Source organism: Tyto alba, unplaced genomic scaffold (assembly GCF_018691265.1).
Source record: "Tyto alba isolate M040663 unplaced genomic scaffold, T.alba_DEE_v4.0 Super-Scaffold_17, whole genome shotgun sequence".
NCBI lineage: Eukaryota > Metazoa > Chordata > Aves > Strigiformes > Tytonidae > Tyto > Tyto alba.
In genome coordinates this window covers 13,498,438-13,517,585 of record NW_024881279.1, presented here as the reverse complement: position 1 = coordinate 13,517,585, position 19,148 = coordinate 13,498,438, and the positions used below count along the sequence as shown (strand labels likewise).

Sequence of the window (19,148 nt, the reverse complement as noted above, 5' to 3'; positions counted from 1 at the left end):
GCAGCTCCACTCCTCAGCCCCCTCCAGCAGCTCTGCTGACCACCACGAAGGGCTGATGCTCTGCAGCTTCGCTCCAGGGGAGGAACCGTATGGAGCAAGGGGTCTTCCTGCTGTCTCAGCACAATCCCCAAACACGCAGAGCAAACAGTTTAAAGAGCAGCTCCTGCTTTCCCTGCCCCACCTGCAGGTGCATGGGCTGCTCGCAGGAGCTCCGGGCTGGCAAACACCACGCTAACCACTGCAGGCAGGGGCCACGCAGCGAAGGAAGGACTTGTTTGCTGTAAAATTTCAGAGAGAGTTGCAATTTGGGCAACTCGAGCAGCAAAGGGCTGGATTTCAATGGACCAGAGACTTTCTGACCCAGTGCTGAACTGCATTCCCAGGAATAAGAGAAGCAGCTGATTGAAACCTGGTATGTGAACTCCCCCCAGAGCAGGGAGGAAGGGGCACAGGACAGAGGAGATCACTCATCAGAGAGGCTCCTCATTCACCGTGGGGCAGCTCATGTGACGGGGAACAGAAACAGCCCATTATTGGCTTCAAAAGCAAAGAAAGAGAAGTCAAAATGACATTGAGACTGTCTCACAGTAAAATCCCATCCCATATGCCAAGTGCCCAGAGACATGCTCTACGGACATGCAGCCCTGCTCACCAATGGGAAAATGGGTTGACTGTCCCTGACCACTGCTCCATCCCCCGGGGACACGGAGCTGCTGGAGCTTGGCTGCCTTGCCAGGTCTGACCCAAGGGCTGCAAGAAAAGCCATGGTGCTTTCCTATGAGTGCCCCACAGCCCCCTGCAAAGCTCCAGCCTTGATGTGAACTTCCAAGAGTTGCTGGGACTTCCCTCCTGATCATGCTCTTGCAGGCCAGGAGCTCTCAGAGGACAACAGAGGTACCTGAGGTACTAAGGGGTACTGCGGTGCCAACGGAGGAGATATGAAATGGGAGTTGAGCCTGGAGCTCAGACCAGCAGAAACACTAACTAGTCTAGGTCTAAATCACTTTGAGGCCTCCAACACAATGAAGGACACCTGTAAATGGACCAGGGTACCCCCACAAATGCTTCTGCAGGCATGTTTTGCAGGGAGGCACAAGCCCTGGAAAGAGGGTTCCAGGACCTCGGGCGGCAGCTGCTGCTGGTGGGTGCCCATGAGCTCTGCAGCAGCCTGGGGGGTCCCAGGCCTGACCCCAACAGGATCTCCTGAGGCTGGAATAAATGGGGGATCTCTTCCGTAGGGCTCTCCAGCAGAGCAGGAGTTACAGCACTGAAACTTCCTCCCACGCACCCCATGCTCGCACCCTCACAGACCGAAGCAGGAGCCAAGCCCTGGGACACAGCCATGGCAATCCACAAAGCTCGGAGAGAAAAGCAGGAGGGAGGTGGGGTGAAAGGCTGGGAATTAATCAACACTTAAACAAACATTAATAATAAAAAAAAGGGGAAGAAAAAAAAACCCAATCAGTTCCAGAAAATGCAGGCATCACTTATTCCGGGCTTCTGGTCTCTAGGGGAAACTTCTTGGTGTCCATAGCAACACATCGCCAAGCTCCTGCACTGGCAGGTCTGATGGGAGGGAAAGCAGAGAAAAAAAGGAGTCCAGGATGGAAGAGATGCTTATAGCTGTGTTATACCACTGGCAGAGATGAAACCAATATGGTCACTCCTATTTGTACCCATGGAGATAGGTCAGGACACAGCTTAGGGCACCATCGCTCTCCCGCATGCCAGCTTTGTTCAGCACTAAGCCAAAAGCTCCCTGATTTGTTACTAACCTCCGGCCCATGCTGGAATTTTGCTCTGGGAACATTAATGCATTGTTTTGCTGGGGCTCTGCTTGTTTTTGAGCAGGCAGCTGCCCGCCTCGTGGCCTTGCGCAGGAAGTATTACACATCACAACACCCCTGAGCAGAGGGACAGCTGAGCAGGGCAAAGCTCATTACACCAAAATAATCCAGTAATAACGTAAGTAGCGTTAGTGGCCTCACAGGTCGAGATACAGCAGTCAGGGTGAAGGGGTGGGAGCTGCCCAAGGAATGCCTTAACCTCACCCCAGTTTGCTCCCGCTTTTGCTTGTAGAGCAGGAAATTAAGTTGGCTTCGTTCAGTGATGAATGCATTTGTGCTCCACAGTGCAGCACAAGAGGCTGCCCAGGGCTGGGCTCCTGCAGAGCTGCCCCCCCAGCCCGGCTGGTGCTTGATCCACAGTGTCCGAGGAGCCGCTGCGGCCACAGCCGGGCAGCGACTGCCACGCTGGGCTGCGCGGGCACACAACACATTTCCCACTGATCCGGATTAAGGTGGCACCTCCGGTCAGGAATCGGTGCCCTGCACAGTCTTAGGGACAGACAGCAGCAACCATACGCAGGCAAGGGAGCTTGTAACCTGAGCGAGGGAGGACACGGTGTCCCCATACAACACTCCGGGCTGCCAAGAAGAGCTCGGTCACCCAGGAGGGCAGACAGACCTTGCCCGAGACATCCTCCAAGCCATGCTGCAGTGAGCAATCTGCAGGTTCCTGCTGCGCATCCCCAGGCAAACCCCCTCCTTCATTCCCAGAGCACCCACCTTCCGCTTCGGGAGGGTCAGCAACCTTGTTTGCCTTCCTGTCCTCTTCCTGCACAGCGTCCCAGCCCTCCACAGAGGAGCAGCAGGATGAGAGAATGCTGAAATCTTTACACTGCCTCTGAAACACTCTGAGTCCTTCAGGAGCTGGGGGCCGATGGCATCCCCATCTACCTTGGAGGGAATGGCAGCTCAACACCAATACAAGTAACAGGGTGTCTCAGGGCTGAAAGGAGGACACAAAGCAAGTTCCACCAACTGCAAACCAGGAGCAAGTTTCCAGGAGTACAAACAGGACAAAAGGAACAGGACACACAAGGGCATTTAAAAAGATCCATCCAGGTGGTGCTGGTTTCCCACCTATCTCCCTCCCCCAGCCCACTAGCCCTCCAGAAAGGTCAATTAGGTAGAAACTGCAGGAAGTGGGGTTTGCATCATTAACAACAGGTAATTGGAAGCTCCCACCCAGCTTGAAGAGCCTGCCCTGACACCCCTGTTTGCTATCAGCGTGTTTGTAAGACAGCATCTCCACAGAGGGATGGGGAGGCCTGATTGAATTAATTACCAGTAATTAATATTTGCACAATGCTTGGAGAGCCACAGGTGAAGAGGACTGTGGAAAGGCAAAGCATTTACTCTTTAATTAATAACAAAAGGCGGTGCCACCGTGGGAGGCTGAGGTGGGTGGGTGCCAGGGGATGGGAGGCGGGGTGGCTGGGGCTGAGCTCTGGCATATGTGGCGAGGTGTGAACAACGGGTGCTGGCAGCATGTAGGGAGACATCCCTGCTGGGTGCTGTGGGTGTCAGCACAGGGCCCAGCTCCAGGGGGGGCTGGGCGTGTGCCAGGGCAAGACCTGAGTTGGGGTGGATGCCAGGCAGGCGACAGGGAACAGCAGCAGTGTGCTGGGGCAGATGATACTGTCAGGAGTCCTCACAGCTCCCTAGGGCTGAGCCCCCTTCCAGCAGCTGCTGCCTCCCAGGGAGCGACTCACCACAGTCATCCTCTGCACACTCCCTGTGCTAACTGGGGCTGTACATCATCCTCTCCTAAAAACCCACTGAGGGTGATGGGACCAGCACGGCACTGGGTGCACATGGGATGTGGCTCCCCTAGGGAGGGTGAGGGAAGCTGGGCACCCCACCGGGCACCTGAACCCCAAGGTGGGCTCAGCTGGCAGACCCCATGCCCTCCTGTCCCCAGGGAAGGGCCAACGCCACGGCTCTGGGCGAAGGCGAGGAGGGGGCCGGGAGCATGGTGGGGGCTGGGGCGGCTCAGGAAGAGGAAGCCCGGCCCTGCCAGCACACCGGCGGAGGCTTCGAGGCTGAGGGGTGACAATGACTGGCCAGAAAGGAATTTTGCTGGAAGCACTGGAGACTGAGGGAGAGGCTAGGGTGAAGCACCAGTGATGGGACACGGTGTGCTGGGCTGGGGGTGGAGGGGCACAAAAAAAAACCCCAGCTGGGATGCAGGGAGAAAGAGGTGGTGCTCCAGGAGCCTGCACCCCAAATCCTCTTGCCACAGCAGGGATGCAGGGTGATCTGGCCAGCTCTGAGCCCCACAGGAGGTGAGGGTGAGGGGAGGATTTCCCCTCCAGGCAGGAGCTGTGCTGCGCCCCAAGGGCGGCCGGGGAGGAAGGGTGGGAGCTCCAGCGGCTGTGGGATATGGGTTTCTCATCATCAGCGAGGCTGAGGGCTCCTGCCTGCTGTCCTGCAGCAGCGAAAGAGCTTGGCCACAGCCATAAAAACGCCTTGGGGAGGAAGGGAAAGACGGGCTTGGAGCTAAATGATGCTAGTGCAACGGGTGGGCACGGGGAGAGCCGCAGCCGGCCAGCCTGTGGGGCTGCCTCTGACCCTGGCATGACGGAATGAGCCTGCTCCGGCCACCACAGCTGCTCGCCCACCCCTGCCGAGAAGGTGGCAGTGGGGCTGGGGGCTGCCAGCAGCGGAGAGCTGGGTAAGGGACACAGTATGGACATGTGCATCCTGCTGTGCCGGTGCTGGTGGCCCAGCTGAAAGATCAAATGAATTACTCCTGAAATAAAGGGAGGGGCCAGCAGTCAGGATGCTGGGCTCCAGTGGCAGATCTGATACCAGCTGTGACATCTACGTGGCCATCTCAGTACTCGGGCAGCTGGCCACTGCTTTCCATCGAGCTTCCATGATAAAAGTCCTTTTGATTAAGGAAAAATTTAGGTATTTACCTTTGGCCAAAATATTTGCTCTTCTGATCTTTCCCTTAAGTAAAATCCACAAGTGTCACATGATTCCTTAGTATTTACATTTTTAAGCTGGGGCAGGCTGGGTGCTCCCAATAAAGTCACAGGCTGAGGGCAGGTACCATGGATCTGCTGTGGGACAGTTTGAGCCTGGATTGGTTCCAGCTGCTTCTCCCAGTGTTTGCATTGCGCCCATCGCTGTCCCCACGCATGCAATGCAGGTGTGGGCTGTGCTGGTCGTGGGCAAGGAGTGGGGCAGTGTGGGGACCGTGGGCTGGGAGCAGTGGGAACTACCCACCTTACGTGGACTGGGCACTGAGGTATTTCCAAGCCATCAGCAAACAGTCCTGGTTGGCACTGAGCGTCGTGCAGGCAGGATTACAAACTGCCAGCAAATCCATGCCAGCCTCTCCTCTCCCAGCTCACAGGCAGAGTCATCTGTGGCTTACGGCTAAAAACCCTCACTGTGTCACAGCTCCTAATCTAGCCCTAGGCTTCCCTAATTAGATCATGACCAACTATTGCTTCCACCTGCCTCACGCCGTCCCCTTGCCCCCCAACACTGTCACTCCTGCACCGCGTCACCTTCCTCAGCATGACACAGGACATAAACAAGACGTGGGTGCTGTGAGGACGGCAGCCAGCGGAGCTGGAGTGGCAGATGCCAGCGCGGGCGAGGGCACGTGGCTGCCGGCAGTGGGACAGGGATGCAGGGCCAGCACCGGCATCGCACCGGGGAGGGAGTCCCCGTTAGCCGGGTACCGCAGGGAGGACCTGACTGAGCATGGCTGGGTATCACAGAGGATAACGGCAGCTAAGCTCTGTGCAAGTCCCTTTGCAGAGGTGGGCCAAGGATGCAGGGCAGAGGTGCCACCCTGCAGCACCCTCGCTACTCTCCATGTGCTACCGCCCAGCCCGCCTGCGCCTCCCCCCACCCGCTGCCTCTCCCGGGAGGGCTGGCAGCCAGGCAAAACCACTGCAACAGGCTCCTAAGGAGCTCAAAGGTATGCTTTGGTCCGACTCCAACCCCCGACCCTGGGGCTCCCTGCAGATTTGAACCTCGGGATGCTCGAGGGCTCACACCCTGCCTTGGGGTGTGGGCACAGCCCAGAGATCCAGCAGCACCATCCAGAGTGGTGCAGCAGGCAGAACATGCCTCTCCGCTTGCTCTGTTCCCCAAGTTCCCAGCACCACACTGGGAAGCAAAACAGCCAGTGCTGGGGCTGGTTCCCCAGTACTGGGGGGGTTCCCCAGAGCTCATGTTGAGCTGGAACAGGGAAGAGGCAGCAAATTGTCACTGTCACACAGACTCAACTGGTGGCAGCCTCAGTGGCTGGCCAGTGACGTGGGAAGGTGCCCAAATGGGTGCCAAAGCCTCGTGCTCACAGCAAGGGCACGGCAGGACCATGTGCTGGGGTGGGAGCTGGTCTATGGCAGGGGTACACACTGCTATTGCTCTGAAAAAAAGAGAGAAGGGAGGTCAAAAACACAGTCAGAGGAGACAAAGGAGAAGGGTAGAGAGAAAGAGGGAAGGAGAGAAAGAGAAAAAGAAAGAGGATAGAAGGAAAAAGGAAAAAAAAGATGGAGCAGTGAATAGTGAGGGCCCTGCCCACACAGCAGAGTTTGTTTCTGGCTGCATTCATGGAAATTATTCTCCAAATGTGAACGCTGAGGAAGCCGGCGATTGTCTCCCCACACTGACCCGGCTGCCGGCAGCTGCCCGAGCCTGCCTGCAGGATGTTTACTTCCCCAGCACAGGCAGGGCTGTAAGGTGCCGGGGAAATCCAAAGCCCCCACTGTCAGCTGGGGCTGCCGCAGGTTTTATCTCCTCCCCTGCAACCCCCTAGGGAACCCTCCTGCCACCACCCACCCCCAGCCCCACTGCCAGTAGGGCCGGGGGGTGTGCTGGGCAAGGGGCCCCAGGATGTCCCTGGTTTGCTGAAAGCACCGACTGCTGCCATCGTGATTCTTCCAAATCCTCAAGAGGAAAAAGTTGCTCCCCTAGTTCTTGCAGCTGCAGGGAAATTTGAAGACCTCAATGCAAAGCAACATGACAACAGAAAGCCTTGTGTAGCGCTCACAAGCTTCCCCAGCCTGACAGCTATTCCCTGGGCTGCCCAGAGCTGGCGAGCCGGGGAGCACCAACCCCCCAACCACCAGTCCGGCATGGCCAGGGAGCACCACGGGGAACGAGCCTGTGTGTGGCACCCTCACTCGCAGGGTTGCAGTGACAGTCACACCCAGAGCACCACTAAGGCACTAGTCATCGTCCAGGGAAAGAGGTCCTTTCACCACTCACCAGACAAAGGAGGCGGACGAGCACCCTGCTGCTGAACAGCGTCCCCAGCCCCACGCTGATCTGTGCCACGGGGTGGGTGCCCGCAGCTGGGCTGCACCCCTTGTTACCAATGCTCTCACCCCAGTAGCAGCGCCCACCCAGAGGCACTGGTGTTTTTAACAGCACTCGCTTCCCTGTGCAGAACCACCCTTTAAAGTTTAACTGTCACTCACCAGCCCCTGCTACTAAATAAATGAAGAAGCGGAGGGCTTGGTGGGCACAAGCCTCCACTGCCCAGCAAGCTCTGCTGCACGGGGCTGGCATCTCTCGAGAGCTTCACTAACACCTTCTCTTTCCTGCAAGGGGCCTGCTGGGATGGCTGCGTGAGGACTGGAGGAGGGTGAGGGGCCAGGAACACAGCTGTGCACCCCTGCACGTGGGAGCTTGAGAGGCACGGAGCTTGGGAGGGGGCTGGAGCAAGGCAGGAGGTCTTGGGGGTGTAATACTGGAAGATAACTCGTGTTAGGAGGAGTTTAACATGTGCAGTTGAACACAGGTGCTTGCAGCCACATAAGAACATGGCTTGTGTGGTATGTATATACCCTCTACATTAGCTGCTTTTCTCCCATTTCCAACAAGCACTGCCGAGGTCTTTTTTTCCCAGATAATACTTGTACAGCTTGTCATGGCAACAAGATCTCCTTGAACTGCAATTGCAGCCGGGACGCCTGGTGCTAGCACGTTTCCCTGCCTGCAGACATCATGGAAGCCCCTTCCAGCAGAGCCCTGGGCTCCACAGACCCCCAAACTGGGTGTGAGCAGGAGCCCCAAGGGAGGGTGGCAGCCTGCCTCTCTGCACCAGGCCCAAGCTGCCCCCCAACTGGGATTTGGGGATTTTTTGCAATGCCTAACAGACAGCACCAGGCAGTTCCTCCCATTTCATGCCCTGTAAGAAGGGTCTGTGGGATGCTCAGCCCCCCTGCGCCCAGCCAGCTGCTCCCCACCTTGCACATGCCACCCCCAGCAGCAATTTGCAGGTGGAATGGAAGAACGGGGTGATGTGGGAGAAGGCAGGCTGTGCATCCAGCAGCCCCCTCCTTGCAGGCAGGGCAGGGGCTGGGGCTGCTCCTCCCACGGCCACAGCTCTCAGAGCTGCCACCAAAACTCTCCTGGCTGCTGCCCACCTCCACTCCCAGCACCTTGCTTGCACGGGAGCCGCTCTCCACAAGCAATCCTGTTCTCATCCTAACACGCAGTATCACACCCAGAATGCCTGTCCCACCGGGGCCCCGGGCTGCATCCCAGAACTGCCACCGAGTGCTGCAGATAATCGTGCAGGTCAGAGATGAGGAGTTCAGACCCTCCAATGGCTCACGGAAAAGAGATCCCCCAGCACCTGGCGTACCATATCTGCATGAAGGCTGAGCGTGCTGCAGCTGCCTGTATATCTTACATGGCGTGCCCAGTCTCCCAGGCAGGCATGGTATTTCCACCAAGCGTGGGGCTGGAGACGTAGTACTCAACGGGGAATTGCAGGCTCTAGGCATGGCAATAAATCTCCAAAAGGCACAGCTCAAATTTCTCCGTAACTATTTCATTCCCCTTCCTATTATCTCTGAGAATATTTTAGCAGCCCTTGGTGTCTTGGGGAGAGGAACAGAAAGGATAGATTGCATTTTAATTAATAATGGCTGAAAGGCATGGCTGCCCAGAGCAGGAGCTGTGGTGAGGCAGGAGCTATGCCAAACAGGAGGGGATGGCACAGCGGTCCCCAGGCACCAGTGGGCTGGTGCTGGGTCCTGCGCCAGCGTGGCTCTTCCAGGACAGCTGTGAGCAGCCTCCTCCGCCCCATTCCCAGGCAGGAGCAAGGATGCTCTGCACCTCTACAAGCCAGGCAGCTATTTTGCTTCTTCCTCTTAAAATCTTTGCGAGGACATTAGCCAGTCACAGACCTGAAGCTCATGCCCCGCTTAGATTCATGAAGGAGTCCCAAAACAGCCCCGTGAAGGTGGATCTGCCCCAATGAAGCTGCGGAGTGGCAGCTGTCCACATGGCCAGCCCTGGCTGCAGCACCCAGAGGTGGCCAGAGCCTGGGTTGAGCAGGGCATCAGCAAGGACCATGGCTGTCCCAAGCACGCTTTTGGGTTGAGCGTGACTGCTCCTTGCTGGTGCTGCTCCCCAGCATTTGGCTATCCAACTATTATCCAGATCCACTGCTGTGGTATGAAACCCCTGCCAGCAACTTGGGACTAGTAGTGCTGGGAAGCAAGATGCTTCCCCCAGCATGTGGGATACGCTTCTCCATCGCCTGATGGCTATGAGCTGACTTGTGCTGCCAGCTCTCCTGGGTCTCCCACCCCCTGCAAGCGCAGCCTGGCCAGGAAAGCACCCTGGCTTGCATAGGTATCAGGTGCAGCAGGGGTGGAGGGGTCCAGATCAGAGCTGCTCTAGCCCCAAGAGCACCACTGCAGCACAGGTGGACCAGCTCCCAATTCCACTGTGCTCCCCACAGCCACACTGAGGTCCCCGCACAAGGCACTTCCACCCAAGCTTGGGTGCCATACCCCACTCTTCACAGGACGTGCAGGGCTGAGAAAGGCTTGATTCAGACATGCCGAAGCACCCTGCAGCTCCCACGGCCAGAGTCAGGAGCCCAAGTGCCACCCACGGTCTGGGAACCAGCCAAGCTGTGCTGGGACCCCCAGTGAGCTGGTGCAAAGCTGGCAGCCGGGCAGGGCACCATGGCAGCACACTGGGCTGCATGGCACAAACTGGTGCAGGGCTGGGGAGCTGCCCGGGAGCACAAGCAACTGTCGATTTAGCTTTGCTTTCAAGAAGAATGGAGCAGTGAAGCCATGGGGGAGAGGGGTAAGAGGCGTGTGTGTATGAGCTGAAGGAGAACTGGAGGATGCAGACAGTGAACAGGCAGCCCCAGGGGCTGAATGCAGAGCACATGCACTACCCAGAGCTCTTATCTCTCTCCCTCACCCCAGCAGATGACAGAGGTGCCCCACCACCGCGGGGGACACACTCACTGAGACGCCTCGAGCAAATGTCGGCACACACGCACACCAGCACTTCACCCGGGAGGCTGCTAAGATGCTGGATCTGGGCCCAGAAAGCCAGAACAGGTCCCTTTTGAGGGATTTCCTCTTGATTCAGAGGGTCAGCCACAATTTAGGAGGTCTGATGAAGCAATAAGCAGCAGAAGCAAAACCCAGGGTGTCACAGAGATGCAGGAGCCAACAGGGAGCTGCCAAGAGCCCTCAGGCTCAGGCTGTGCATCCCAGCCCTGCTCGGGGGGGGGGGGGGGCGGTCACAGCCCTCCGGGTCTGGAGCCCTCGTGGCACCTGCCAGGGGAAGCAAGACCGGGCTCCTACTGAGTTGCACAAAACCCACCCTTTTACACACAAAACTGACAACAATCTGGCCAGAGACCCAGTGAGAGCCGACAAACACGCTCCTGTCCCCTTGCACACCCCTCTGCAGCATCCCAGCCCCGACGTGCAGCCAGAGGCATCCCCTGCATGCTGCATGCAGCCGGGGCTGCTCTCATCACCACCACCTCCCTGGCAGATGTGCAGCACTCTCTGAGATCAGCATTTTGGGCTGCGGAAAGGTTTATTCAAGGAGGGATCCCTGCTGAGAGGCTGAAGATGGGATTTCATCCTTACATCTGGTTCAGTTTAAAAAATCTTGCCCGAGCTGCTATAGATACAAATAAATTGTGTATGAGCGAGGGGGCGTGAGGCGGATGAGTGCATCCTGCACACAGACACACCGCACACCCATGGCTCGAGCTCTGCCTAGGTCCCAAAGCAGTGCTGGGTGGGGAGTACCCTGGGACACAAACTCATCTGAGTGGTCATGGAGACACATGGCTGCTCTTTGTGGCTCTCTGTGGATCCCAGGTGCAGGGGAACCACCTGAGGCCACGTTCTCTGGAGGACACCATGCTGCAGCATACAGCCAAATCCTCAGTAGCAGCCTTCCTCTGCCCTGCTGCCAGATCCTGCTGTCCCTGGGGCACGCATGCCCCACAGGCAACACACAGTCCCAGCCCCAAATCTCCAGTGCACTGGGATGCTGCAGAGCAAGAGCAATGCTGAAAGTCTTCCCCACGTCCCCTCCTTCACTGTGGCCATGTCGTGACATCCCCCTCCTTCAGTACAGGCGGCTACTACATCCCACCCATCCTCCAAGCACAGGGCCAAACCAGAGCTGCCACCCTCAGCAGGGGCTTTGGGCCACTCAATGGCCCCACTGCTGCCTTTGGCCACCCCAGCCTCTCTCCTGCTCACCTGGGGTGATGCTGGCTGGGGAGGGGACCTGGCAGGGTGGTCTCAAGGGAGGCAACCCACTTGGCAGCCAGGCACTGGCCAGAGCCCATCTCTTCCCCCAGCTTTGTATTCATGAGGCGTGACAAGTGGGTGAGCTGCAGCCAGCCAAACAGCTCACCCAGCAGCCTCAGACAGTGAGAACATGGGAAGAACACACCTCGGCTGGGGGCTGGACCCAGCCCCAGCCCACACAATACCATTTTCTGCTCTAACTGGGCTCGACAGGTTTGGGGGTGGGGTCCATGAGAGAGGATGCCCTTGGGTCCTAGAGTCAAGGGATGCCAGATGTGCGTGGTAGAAGAGACTAAACTTGAGGTCCTGACCAAAACATGAAAACCGTTAGCTCATCATCTTGCCAAGGCCAAATTTCCTGCTAAATAGAGTCTGTGTTCAATGCTGGGAGGCAGTCTGTGCTGTGTGGGAGTGCAGGGGGCCCATGGGTACTCTCCCCTCCAAAGGCCAAAGCCAGGGGTGCAGAGCCTGGGCGAGCTTTAACAGGAGGGGTCTGTCCCAGCCAAAAAAAAGAGGAGGGGAAAAAAGAAAAAAACAAAAAACAAAAAACAAGAAACCCCCATAAAGCAGAAAAGGGACTTTCTGAGGAAGGGAAAGGGCAAAGGAGCTGTCAGATGGTCTCCGACACGGTGGCATCTCCTGCTGGGCCTCGGAGGGGGCTGTGGAGTCCGTGCCAGGGTGTCCAGGACAGGAGCTGACACAATGGAAACGTTCAGGCTGGTTCCTTGCACGCACACAAACATACCAGAGACAGCCAGGACAGAAAGGAGCTTATTTCTGGCTGATGCATGGAGGGATTTTCTGTTTGCTGCTGTGTTTTGTATTTGCGGCTTCCCGTATGGAAATGCTTTTTCCCTTTAACCTCCACCCACAAGCCCAATGGATTTTGTTGCAGTTTTCAAAACATATGGTGCATGCATCAAAAACATAAAGGATGCTATATTTAAAATATTACAAAGCAAACCAGGAGCCAGCATTTTTTAAACTAGGGCAGTGTCTGAGAGTGAAAAATGTGGGGATTTAGGATTTTCTATACCGGATCAGAGAAACAGCCCCGTTAGACGAGATAGAGCCAGGTTGGCAACCCGCCACCTTGCAGCAGACTGTTGCTTACATAGTCTGGTACCCACTTCTGGGAGAGGATCCACCCGGTTAGCCTCCGTGTCTGCACCCTGCTATTTCAGGGGGACCACAGTGCTGCTGAGTCCAGCACCTCTCTGTCCTGAGCATTCAGTTTAGCATCCAGCCCATACTTGGCAAGGTGGTCTGCATGTGATGGTCTAGAAAGACAGCCCCAAACCATAATGCGCTGAGCTAATTTCTTCCTGGTTTCTTCTGCCATCAGTTGATTCCCTGATGGACCAAATACCTCCTGTATTACTCCACTAATCGCTCTGTGCATAGCATCATTTATCTGGCCAATACAGCACTGCAAGAAAGAGAAATTCTTGCCTTTTGCAGGCACAGGTTAGAAAACCAGAGGCTCCTCCATGACATTTCTCCAGGCTGGAGCTTGTTCTCCTATTCTGCAGCATGCAGTACACTCACTTGTTTTATTTTAAACCATATTCACGCTGGCATTGTAACTCCAACCTGGGAGACTGCGTCATAGCCAGGGAATGAGGGGTGTTGGACTTGCTATTTTTAACTCCTTCTACTCCAAGGAGGGAACTGAAATAAAATCTCTATCCAGAAACACTGTATAGATATTAATGCAATGAAATGGGAATTTGGACGGGAGGTGACAGCTGGCAAAGCGAGCCCTGGCGTCAGAGGGGACAATCTCCCCATAAATAGGATGCATGGAAGGGGTATATGTTACAGAGCAATCTCAATGCCATCAGCGTGTGCTCAGAGGGACAGGAGGTTCAAGACCAGCCACCTCATTCCAGGGGATGAATTACGGCTCAGAGCTGGCGACAAAACACCATCAGGAGCTTCCCTGGCAGGCTACAAATTCCTTTATCCCCTCTAATATCCTGGGAAGGTGCTTTCTAAAACAACTGGGATCTCATCAGCTGTGCTCCTAGGAGGGGGGCAACACAGCCCAGCGCTGCAGCGCAAAGGGCACTGCCACATCCCCTTGGAGCCCTGCTAAACCATCAAACTGCCCGCAAACCCCAGGGTCAGAAGAGACAAAACATACACCTGCAGTCAGTTAATACAGACCACCCCACAAAAACTGTGCAAACCCTCTTCCAGAGAAGGGCTCAGCAGAGCCCCAGCCTGGTCCCTGCAGCCAAGCGCCACACAGCACAGAGGGTGTTTACTGCTTTACTTAATCTACTGTGATCCCCACTCTAATTCTGTTAAAGGTAGCAAATGGAGCCTTTAAGCGGTCATAAAAAGATTGTACCCACCCCCCATGGAGCTTATTTGAGACACCTGGCCATGCATATGGGTGGTGGAGAGGGGAGCGCAGCAGGCGCCAGGGCTGTGCAGGCGGTGGGGTGCAGTGGGGGACAGCACTGTGCCAGAGGTGCCCGTGGCCACCGACGGGTTTCAGGCACCACAAGCAGTATGTGATGGCACATGGCATCAGACAGACACACTGACCCACACGCTCCTCAGGACAGCGCTAGAAAACACCACATCACCAACCCCTTGCTGACTGCGATGCCCATCTCACCCACCTCATCCTTAGTGCCTGCAGTTTGGGTAAAACCCCACGGGACAGAGCAACTTGGCACTGCAAGGGGCAGCAGGACACCCTGGAGGCAATGTTCCTGTACCAGGAGCACCCCTCAGCACAGTGATGAGGGGCTGGCCAACAGCGGTGACAAGTGCCTGATGGCAGCATCTGAGGCCTCTGCAAGCCACTGCCCCAGCCCACCTAGCAGAGGAAAAGGTGGGTTCAGCAGGAGGAAACCCCCTCCCTTCAATGCAGGGATGCACTGAGGAGTCCCCAGGGCAAAGCAGGGTGGAGTGGTCATGGGCCACCCGTGGTACAGAGCCAGCGTTGGGCTCTTGACAACCTGCAGGTGCAAGCCCTGCCCCGACCACCTCCTAGCACGCAGAGGTGTGTGCTCACACAGGCGTGCACAGCCAGCCACCACGGCAGTGCCGCCTCCCCGGGTGGTGGGCTCAGGTCCGTCCCCCTGTCCTGAGAGAGGCTCATCCCCCTCTGGGCTCTGCAAGGCCTCCAAGAGCTCCGGCCCAAGCTGGTGAGGCACTCTGGTCTCACCTAAAGCTGTTCGCGTTTAACTTCTGCCATGTGTTGGTTTCAGTTGGCCAAAAACTGTGCTTTCAATATTAAAAGACAGCAGTTTTTGTTCTTCTTGCCATCTGTATGTTTGTGTATTTCCCCTACCACCATAATTAGCAGGCTGGGCTCCAGCCAGGCTCAGGAGGAGATCTTAGTAGACATCTTCTCAGCAATTTGAACAGCTTCATCGTTTCTTTTATGGCTCCCCTAGTGCAGTCCCCATCACCGAGATCATCACAGCCCAAGCTGTCACTCCCAGTGCCCCAGCAGAGGCAGCAGGGATGAGGATGCTGTGCTCCAAAGAACATCAGCCCCTGCAGCCATGGGAGCCAGCACCCCAGCCATGCAGGTGAGGGACAAAACCCCACACCATGAGAGGCAGGGGGAGGTTTGCTGTGCTCCTGCCAGGTCCCCCAGCATGGACCCACGTCACCAACACCGCCAGAGCTCTGCCACAACAAGCCTCGCTCCCTCTGAGGTGCACGCCGCTGTGGCTAGCTGTGCACTATTTGCAAAAACAAGAAGCTAAATCAAGGTGGGCCTGACAACTAACGGAGCCCAGTTGATGCCCGGAATCTCCCTCGTGCTCCGAAGGAAGCTGGAAGCACCGCATCCTGCGAGTCCAGGGCCAGCTGCCTCCTCCCTGCAGCACATCCCTGCTTCTTCCCACTCTGACCCAGCCACCAGCACCAGGGCTTGAAAAGCCACTGGGGCTGGCCCAAGGGTGGTCAGGACTCAACCAAGCCCGACAAAACCTCAGTTTCCATCCCAGGCTAGTGCTGCTGAAAGCCTCTGCATGGGTTTTGGCAACCGCATCTCTCCTCCCTGCCCCTCCCCGAGCACACCCACACCCGTGCACCTCAGGCAAGCCTGGGTTGCTTGGGCTGCACAGCTGCTCCTGCTGCCCTCACTGCAAACCCCAAAGATGACGACCGGGTCAGGGCTGTGCACAGTGATGCCTGTGAAGCAGTTGTGTGTGAGCAGCGCTGGCTGCGGGAGGCAGGGATGTGCTGGGCTCTCCGTGTGGGACCACGGGAGAGGAATGTTGCTGTTACTGTAACTGCACCGCCTTGGCAAACCATATTCTGGATTCAGGCTGTCTGATAAACAGACTTGAGCTTGCACATACACAGACATCTGCCTGAGGCAAACAGCAGGACAGAAATGTACAAGCAAATTTGGCAACTTTATGTGCATTAAATGTGTGTTTAATTGGGATTTATAGGGGGGGTTGCAATAGCAATTGATTATCAAAATCAGATTATTTATGGGGGTTTAGCAACTATACAGGAGATTAATGTTGTTTCCAGAATAAATCCTCAGTAAATATGTTTCCCCAGTAATCAGCTAATAACACGTCATCCTAATTATCTCATGAAAGGGGTACAGAAGATCTGACGAATACTGAAAGGATATATTGTTGTCTGCAAATCAGCACCAAAAGGCCAGAAGCCACACTCTGCCTCCAAGACATGGCTCCACTTGTGTCCTCCAACACCAAACCATGGCCAGGGGATGCATCCAAGTCCCCGCTGTCAGCCTTAGTCCTCCACATGAACAAATACTAGATCTAGGGTCCAGACGATACTTTGTCAAAAGACATGGGGAGGTTTGCACCCCAGGGCCCTCCGCCTAGCCAAGGCAAGCGCAAGTCACCAGTCACTTGCATGGTGACAGGTGGTGATATCAAGAGAAGAAATAGCATGGCTCCTAGGTGGTGGTACCCCATTAAACCTAAAGGGATTGCCTGTGCTGCAACAGCTCCTCATTTTCCTTAATTTGCTCATTAAAAAGATTGCTTATTAAAAAGATATTTATTGAAGATTAACAGTTCTGGCAGCAAGAGGCCAATAAGCTGTGCCATGCAGCCAGCCCTGCCGGTTCGTCCCCCAGCCCCCTGCACAAGGTGCTGCACAGCCCCGTCCTGGGCTGGTGAGGGCCACCCTGTGCACTGACCTGTCCTCTCCCTGGACACCAAGATGTGTCACAGGGATGTCCCTGGGGACCTCCATCCCTGGGAGGTGGCGGCAGCCAGCCCCTCTGAGGGGCAGGAGGGTGCCTTGCCACTCCCCATGGCCAGGGCAGGCGCAGGACCACCACTCCAGGATGCAGAGATGCTCTGGCAGTCACCATGGCAACCCCAGTACACAGCCAGGGTGAACAAAGCTGACAGGAGAGAAACAGGGAAGAGAAGAAAGGGGAGGTGGGGAGGGGAAGCAGAAAAAGAAAGAAAGGGAAACAGTTTAAAGTCATGGAGCAAAGGCTGGGGCAGGAGGGAGCGATGGGGTGGGAAAGCAAAAGTGTTGTGGAAGAGGAAGAGGGCTGCCTCTAGGCTGCTCACCTTGAGATGACCTTCAGCAAGGGGACCCAGGGTGTGCGCTGAGCGCACTGCCGAGATGTTGTCCATCAGCCCCACTGCAACTATCCCAGCAAAGGGTCCCTCCAGGACATGGCATGTCCCCTGCCAGCTCCCAGGCTGGGAGCCTGAGGCTGTGCTGCCAGACATGCTGCAGGCAGGCAGCCCCCTGCTAGAGACCCAGGAGGCTGCAAGTAACCCTTCCCAGGCGCTGAGGCAGCTCTCAAACCCCACACTGAAGAGACCCTTAAGGTGATGGACAGATGGGTATCTGGGGCTAGGTTATTCAGCACCATCCTTCTGCCACTACCATAGATGATTGGCCCAGCTTCTGGGTCACAGCACATCCCACACAGCACGCTAGCTCAGGGCTGCCCACGCTCCCACTACCCACTGTGCCCCAGTTTTGGGGTCCAGGCCCATTTCTCAGCCCAGCTGTGCCAGCTCTTCATCCTGCTACTTCCCAAGCAGAGCAGGGCTGCCTGCATCCCCTGAGCCCCCAAGAAGGCATTTCAGTGGCCAGACTACCAAGACCCTCAAGTGGAATACAGGGCCCTTCAGATCAATAGCTAAGTCCCAACCCCACAACCATGAGCCATCTCCACAGCTGGTTGTGAAAGGAGCCTAGAGGCAGCAGGGTACAAAGTATGCTTTGTCCTATGCCTTGGGGCTCACCTGAACCCCTAACCCAAGGTCAGAGCAGGAGGCAGAGATGCAACCACAAATACATTGATGTAAGCCCTTGTACTGCAAGAACACAAGCTGTGTCCACTGCCAAAGCATGCTCTGCTCTCACTTATCCATCCCACTTCATTAAAGGCAGAGAATTAAAAATCAGACATCAGGGTTTGGGTCAAAAAGCAGCAACTACAACCTCTCTCAGCTGGAACGGAAAATAACATCCCACTTGGTTGTTTATTCTAATGGAATAACATATCCCAAAGGTAATCTCCCCCTCTGCTGAGCCACTCTCACAATAGCTGAATGGTAAACACAGAATCAGCCTCTTGCAGGCAGAGAGCGGGTGTTGGGGTGGTGCCTCAGCCCACCGATCGCAAGGATGAGAGCAGGTACCTGGGGAGCAGGAGGTGGTCAGCGGGGCTAGCTGTATAAGAAAGCCTGGCAGGAATGAGAGAAAAACTTAGAAAAATCTCGAGAAAAGCACTGGGTGAAACAGCTCATCCATTTTAGCAAAGAGAAAATGAGAGAATTGCCTGAAGTAATTTGCTCAGATGCTACAGGAGCGGCTGGAGCTGGGCAGTGGGTGATGGGCACCCCAAAAGCTGCTGCTGTGGGACAACAGTGCCCATCCCCGCAGGTAAGAGCACACCCCTGTGCAGGTGCTCACACAGCACAACACTCTAAAGGGGCTTAATATTCCCCCAGCCACATCCTGAGCCTCTGCTGGCAGGACACGGGGTAGCCCAGCAATAGGGCCAAGCTGGGCTCAGTGCTGGGCAAGGACAAACCAGGCTGGGGATGGTGGGGGATGTGGCAGGACACGGCACATCTAGAACAATAAACTCCCATGAGTGTACGAGGGGTTTTGGCACAGACATAATCCTCTCCTCTCCTCCTTCCCGCACTTGTGCTCTTCTCCTCTCCTGTGTACGCCCAGAAACCCGACTTCAAAAGGAGGGGGGGCTGCCAGCGCGGGAAGCAGCAGGCAGGCAGACACGGCTGTCTCCTGCTAAAAGCCTTTGGTGCCTTTCATCAGGGATGAGGGAAAAACAGCCTTCAACCATCAGGCTGGAGGCAAATGGCCAAGTCCTGGCATCAGACCCTGCTGCCCAGCAGCCCTGTGTTCCCAGCATGGGCCAGCCAGAGATTTAACCCTCCCTCCTGGACAGGATGGGTTTAGCCCTCCCCATCCCACCTCCCTGCTATATATACATAAATAAATCCATCTGTGTACAGTAAGCACCAGAGATCCTCTTAACCCTCCACGCTGTCTGCTCTGGAGTCAGGGCTAAGCGCTGCTGCCCTGTGCCACAGGCACAGGAATTGGGGCATTCTCCGGTAACGAACCCATTCATGTAGCCCAATCCACCCGTGCTGAGGTCACAGCTCCCTTCCCCACTGAAAACATCATTCTCAGGCTAAAGCTACAGTCTGTCCCCAACAGCCTCTGAAAGCCACCATCTCCCCGCTCCTCATTAGTGACAATTAACAAGCAA

General features: G+C 56.1%; 1 protein-coding gene across 15 annotated transcripts in view; it reads right to left on the bottom strand.

The window, feature by feature from the left end:
• Positions 1 to 19,148, bottom strand: part of ABLIM3 (actin binding LIM protein family member 3) — a 55,766-nt gene that overhangs the window by 24,589 nt on the left and 12,029 nt on the right. For 2 of the 15 annotated variants that reach the window (XM_033005865.2, XM_033005875.2), the window contains exon 1: positions 6,228 to 6,232. The exons of the other annotated variants lie outside the window; for them this stretch is intronic. The gene's annotated coding sequence lies outside the window, so the exon portion shown is untranslated. Of the gene's footprint in view, positions 1 to 6,227; positions 6,233 to 19,148 lie in introns of those variants that run through there. 15 annotated transcript variants of the gene reach the window in all.